The following is a 6,742-nucleotide window of genomic DNA, read 5'->3' as shown; positions in this document are numbered from 1 at the left end:
CCTGTAATCCCAGCTACTTGGGAGACTGAACCAGGAGAATCGCGTGAACCCGGGAGGCGGAGGTTGCAGTGAGCCAAGATAGCGCCACTGCATTCCAGCCTGGCGACAGATCAAGACTCTGTCTAAAAAAAAAAAAAAAAAAAAGACTAGTAAAATTTTCCCGGCTTTGTGTGAGTGAAAGTTGAACATGGGCCGGGCGCGGTGGCTCAAGCCTGTAATCCCAGCACTTTGGGAGGCCAAGACGGGCGGATCACGAGGTCAGGAGATCGAGACCATCCTGGCTAATACGGTGAAACCCCGTCTCTACTAAAAAAAAATACAAAAAACTAGCCGGGCGACGAGGCAGGCGCCTGTAGTCCCAGCTACTCGGGAGGCTGAGGCAGGAGAATGGCGTGAACCCGGGAGGCGGAGCTTGCAGTGAGCTGAGAGCCGGCCACTGCATTCCAGCCTGGGCGGCAGAGCAAGACTCCGTCTCAAAAAAAAAAAAAAAAAAGTTGAACATGAATCTTTTGGAAACAGAGGCAGATACAGTTCAGTCTCTTGTATATCGCTGCTTCTTCCCTGTCAGAGAGACTAGAGCGAATGCTAATGTCTCAGCCATACTGTGTAAGGCGAGACTCATTTTCTACTGCAACACAGTTTGGGTCCAACACAAATTAAGAGAACAAGAAATTTGGCCTAAAAATGGTTTGTTACATTATATTACTATTTTACAATTCAATTTATTCTGTAAAAAGGAAGGAGAATGAAGAGAAATCCCTTATGTATAGGCTTTTATTGCTCTCTACTAGGATCCTGACTTAAGGGACACCTGTAGGATTTGCCTTGCTCATGTTACATCCAGACACCAAAAAGCCATACTAGATACCCTAGATAATCTCCTCCTAGCTACTCCCCATAGAAGGCCCATGTGCCCCCCAACCTGAAGTCTCTTCAGTCCCCCAGTTCTGAGGAGGGTAATCTCACCAGTTCCACAGCACAGGATTCCACCTCCCCTTCCCCTTATTAAACTATCCCAAGCCTACATCTCACCCTGCCCAAGGAAGTAAGCCCAACCAGTATCATCAGGAGTGGGGTCTCATATCAGCCCCTAAAATTGAACCTGTGTTCATTGTGAGAGGTAGCTGAAAGAGATTAGTGGACAATCAGAATACATGTGTGTGTGTGTGTGTGTGTTTTTCTATATCTGATTTGGCTTTATGCATGGAGAAATTTGGCTGGTTTTTCGAGGATGCAGGGAAGTCTGTAGAGAAGTTTGGGAAGATGACCATGTCCTTTGACTTAACTTGGCATGATATGCAAATATTGTCCACCTGCTCTATCATAGAGGATAAACAAATAATTCTGGGTACTGCCCATAAAAATTCAGGTAGAATGCTTATAACCAAGGCCACACCATTTATCATATGGGGGGAGATGCAGTTCCAGATCTGGAGCCTCAAAGAGATTACCAGAGGAGTTGCCAAGATTTTGAATGGAGAAATCATATGGTAACTTGTTTAATAGAAGGCATGAAAAAGTGTGGGGTTAAGCCAGTTAATTATGACAAGGTTAGAGATGCAACTTTGAAAACGATGGAAATCCTGCTTTATTTCAGGGCTGTCTGGTTGAGGCATTCAGGAATTATACTAATACAGACCCAGACTCCCTGGAAAGGTATGCTTTCCTGGGTATGCATTTTATTACTCAGTCTTTCCTTGAGATTAGAAGGAAGCTACATAAGGCAGAAACAAAACCTCAAACCCGCATGGGCCAACTTTTTTTTTTTTTTTTTTTTTTGTGAGACAGAGTCTCACTCTGTTGCCCAGGCTACAGTGCAGTGGCATGATCTTGGCTCACTGCAACCTCTGCTTCCTGGGTTCAAACGATTCTCCTGCCTCAGCCTCCTGAGTAGCTGGGACTATAGGCATACACCACCACGCTGGGCTAATCTTTTTGTATTTTTAGTAGAGATGGGGTTTCACCGTATTGGCCGGGCTGGTCTCGAACTCCTGACCTCAAGTGATCTGCCTGCTTTGGCCTCCCAAAGAGCTGGGATTACAGGTGTAAGCCACCACACCCGGCCGGGTCAACTCTTAAACATGGCCTTTGGAATTTACAACAGTAGGATCTGTGCAGAGGAGGCAGAGAAAACCAAAAGAAATACTCAAAACACACAGTTCCTGGTGGCTGTCTTGAGCTCCCTACCACCTCACAGTTACACATCCTGAGGAAGTGCCATGAGATTGGCATCTGGGATGCATAAATGAGAGCCTGACTCAGTGGCCCCCTGAGCCAAAACCAGTGTGCCCTCTGTAAGCAAGAAGACTACTGGAAAAGGGCTGCCCCAGGCTCTGAAGGGGTTAACCAAACCCATAATAGTCAAGAGAGCAGAGGACGCATGGGGCCTGAGGTCCCCCACAGCTCCCAATGGACACCTTACTATCTCCACAGAGGAGCTTCCGGTAACCCCTGACATAGCAGGTAACAATACTGAGTCCTTGTTGGATATGAGTCAGCCTCTCAGTTCTGACCCATTTCTCATGGGCATTATCTTCTTTTACATCTTGAGCACTTCACTGCTTAAAAATATGTCCCTTATATGGTTTAAAAGGGGGAGGAACCCTTGGTTCTAGGAACTCTCCATCCCTTTCATAGAAAATTTGTGAATAACCGACCCCTTATTTAGCATATAAGTAAGGAGTAGCTATAAATATAGTTAGTCAGCAATCCATGAGTGCTACTCTGCCTATGGGATAGCCCTGCTCTGTCTATGGAGCAGCAATTTTCCTGTTCTCTGTTGTTCTAATAAACTTGCTTTGCTTTTACTTTACTCTGTCACCACCCTTGAATTCTTTCCTTCCTACCTGAAGCCAAGAGCCCCAATTTTTGCGTTTGCCTGCATCAATTTCATCTTCAAAACAACCCTATAAAGTAGGCATTATTGCTTACCTATTTTATACATATAAAAATACTGGGGCTCAGAAAGGTAAATTAACTTGCCTAAGATCACATCAATAGTGAGCAACTCAGTTCTAAATACATAGTCTACAAGCTTAAATAATATGCTACACTTTGTCTCAAGAATAAATGGATCATATTGATGCAAACATTCCATTCTCCTTGAATTATATTCTCACTATAAATCAACAAATAGGCCTCCTAATCATACTTGCAGTTGGAATAATATAAGTTTGTGAATGATTTGGAAACCAGCAACTGTCAGTACTAGGAAACATAGATAGGGAGTGCAGATAGCTTTGTTTAAGCTTGATTGTGAAATAAATGAAAGAGATATGGAACTAGTTTGCAATGCAAGTGTATTAAAGAAGTTTCTGTTGCTATTAGAGTTTTTAAAAAAAATTATGTAAACATAAATATGTCAGCTAAAGACAATGAGGCAAAGGACTACATCAGGGAAAAGAGGGGAAATCAAGGGAGGAAAGGAGTGGAGGAGGTGGCAGCTCACAAATTCAAAGTACAGGCAGCAGGAATAACTTTGGATGGGAGAAACCCTGTTTCACTAAGAAATGGAAACAGATGCAGATATTGCAGGAGAAGAGAATGCTGGAAAAAAGATGCTCTCCATGTTCTCAGTGAAAAAGAAGGAAATGTCTTTGCTGAGAGTGAGGGTGGGGATGTAAAAAAAGAAGACTTGAGGAAAGTGACAACAGTTGCAAAAGCTGCTCTGGGAGAGGAGTGTGATCCTAGGAAAACTATTGGGTGGCCCAGTTGAGGTTGGAAAGTAGAGATCTGCAGGGGCAACACTCTGGACCATTTTGTGATTTCTCTCCAGCAACTCCCCATTTTTTTTTTTTTTGAGACAGAGTCTTGCTTGGTGGCCCAGGCTGGAGTAAAATGGCACGATATCGGCTCACTGCAACCTCTGCCTCCTGGGTTCAAACAATTCTTTATCTTCTACCTCCCAAGAGACTGCAATTATAGGCATGCACTACCATGCCTGGCTATTTTTTTTTTTTTTTTTTTTTTTTTTTTTTTAGTAGAGAAGGGGTTTTGTCATGTTGCCCAGGCTGCTCTCAAACTCCTGGCTGCAAGCAATCCACCCGCCTCGGCCTCCCAGTGTTGGTATTACAAGCATGAGCCACCGCACCTGGCTTCTCTCTAGCAACTCTTTACAACCTGATATAGGCATTGTTCCCAATGCCTGTTAGTGGGAATGCAATTTTGTTATGTAGTTTAAGGCAGAAGGATAAAGACAGAAGGGGTTGAGAGGCTGTTCATGGTTTAGACTAGATAGAGAAAGGGTTGAAGACGGAAGATTATAGATTGGAAGGAAAAAGGAATCAAGACACTGAAAAGAAAGTCGTGGTCAGACCATGAGATGTAGGTGTTGAAAAGTTTAGAGGAAGTTGTGAATTAATAATTAGAATATGCAATATACTACTAATAGCACAATTCAACTAACTGAACTGAGTGCTTGCTGACCAGCGCAAGGTAATGTAATATCTGGAAATGCTCATTAATCAGATGATGTACAGAGTCCAAGCAATGTACAGATTCCAAATTTGGCACTTAAAAAGACAGGAACATCACTGTTTAATGTATAAATGTCAGCAAGCAGGCTTTTGCCACTGGCACATTCTGTTTCCCTATTTCTCTTGCACAGTCTATTAACTGCTCTTTTTGTTGGCATGTGGTCAAAACCCAGTATCTTTTTTCTATTTCAGCTTCTACAGAATATTCACAATGCTTTCCTTCCATTTAACAAGTATATTCCGACTGCCTAAGAAAGCCAGACACTCTGTTAGGTGTGGATGACATGCCAATGAATAAGATAAAATATCCATCTTCAAGCAGCTTGCACTTCAGTGCAGGAATTATACAAATAGGAAATAATATGGAATGCAGTGAACCCAATGTTTATGTCCCTGCAAAATTAATATATTAAAATCCTAACCCCAAGGTGATGGTATTAGGGGGTAATACTTACACCCAATACCTTGGGTATAGGGAGGTGATCAGGTCATGAGGGGAGAGTCCTCATGAATGGGATTAGTATCCTTATAAAAGGAGACTCAGAGAGATACCTTGCTTCTTCCCTATGTGAGGTTATAGCTGTCTTTGAGGACACAGTCCCTCACCAGACAACAAATCTGCTGCTACCTTGATCTTGGATTTCCCAGCCTCGAGAACTGTGAGACATAAATTTCTGTTGTTTATAGATGACCCAGTTTATAGCAATTTGGTATAGCAGCCCAAACAGACTAAGACACAGAGTGATAAACACTGTAATAATGTTAAAACTTGAGTCTTATGGAAGGGCACTTAACCTTGGATGGTCTGGAAAGGCTTCTGTGAAAAGGTCTCATCTCAAATAAAATTAAGGGTTAGTAGGATAATCCAGGAAAATGAATGGGGAGGGAAAAATGAGAGGGACTTGATGCTCACAGAGGACTCCCTCTTTGTCTCTATAAATGGGCTTCTGTTTTCCTTGCTTCTCTTGGTACCTTCATTCACACAAGGAAGTCATTTTAGCATCCCCTCCCAGAGGATACTCTTTCCCACCAGAATCATTGAACTTAGAACCAAAAGACCTACAGTTAAGTCTCAGCTCTAATTCTTGTTGTTGTGACTTCAGATTTATCAGTTAACCCTAAGCCATTGTTTCTTCACTTTAAAACAGGAATAGGCCAGGTGCAGTGGCTCATGCCTGTAATCCCAGCACTTTGGGAGGCCAAGGTGGGTGGATGATGAAGTCAGGAGTTCGAGACCAGTCTGGCCAATATGGTGAAACCCCATATCTACTAAAAAATACAAAAATTAGCTGGGCGTGGTGCCGTGTGCCTGTTTCCCAGCTACTCAGGAGGCTGAGGCAGGAGAATTGCTTGAACCTGGGAGGTAGAGGTTGCAGTGAGCCGAGATAGCACCAGTGCACTCCAGCCTGGGCAACAGAGTGAGACTCCATCTCATAAAACAAAACAAACAAACAAACAAAACCCCAGGAATAATAGAATCTTCTTCTGAGTTATTAAAATGATTAAATCAGGAAATACATGTCAAGGTGGTATATAAACTGAAATATTATACAGAAAGTAACTATTCTTACTGTCCTAAGGTGGCATGATTTATGCTTTTGGACTCTTGAGCCCACTGTGGAGATTAAGAAACAAAGAATCCGTAACCATCAATATGAATTTATAGTTACTTTTCAGGTCTGACAAGTTTAAACCCTGAAGTTAATTGTTCCCTGAGGCTTTCTAGAATTTTTGAGTTAATGCTATAAATTCCTACGATTTGTCCTCTACTCAAAAGCCACTACAGAGGGATGTAGTGCCTAAACTGTCACCTAACAGTAGAGTGTGCCAGCAATGCAATCCTAGAGTACCTTGGCCACTCTATCAGAAAAAAAGATCACTTGAAAGGGGAATTTGACAACTAGCATGCCAAATAAATGCTGAAAACACTGAAGAAAGATGAGGTGTGGGGTAAGGGAGATGAAAAACCTTTTTATCCCAAATTCAGGATGGCATCCTGAACCTTGAACGTTTGCTTCCACTAATAAAAAACTATTTCATGAAACTGCTTTCTTAATCTATGGGCAATTCACTTGACAAATTTATGCTACAGGAAAAGAGGCACTAATGAATATTTTCAGTAAGCTGAATGTACCTTACTTTTATTGTTTAGACTGTGTCAGTGGGGGACTTAGTCTCAGAATAATTACAATACGTAACATTTTTTTTCTAATTTTACAAAGAAACATTTAAAAAATAGTAAATTTGAAAGAATGTTATATACTTAC

The 6,742-nt window shown here is 42.0% G+C and overlaps 1 long non-coding RNA gene across 1 annotated transcript in view; it reads right to left on the bottom strand.

Moving 5' to 3' along the window:
* LOC108544728 (uncharacterized) overlaps window positions 1–6,742 on the bottom strand; it is a 36,671-nt gene that overhangs the window by 22,039 nt on the left and 7,890 nt on the right. The gene's annotated exons all lie outside the window — the stretch shown is intronic.

Source organism: Rhinopithecus bieti, unplaced genomic scaffold (assembly GCF_001698545.2).
Source record: "Rhinopithecus bieti isolate Rb0 unplaced genomic scaffold, ASM169854v2 scaffold_28024, whole genome shotgun sequence".
Lineage (NCBI taxonomy): Eukaryota > Metazoa > Chordata > Mammalia > Primates > Cercopithecidae > Rhinopithecus > Rhinopithecus bieti.
This window is presented reverse-complemented; position numbering and strand designations above follow the sequence as displayed.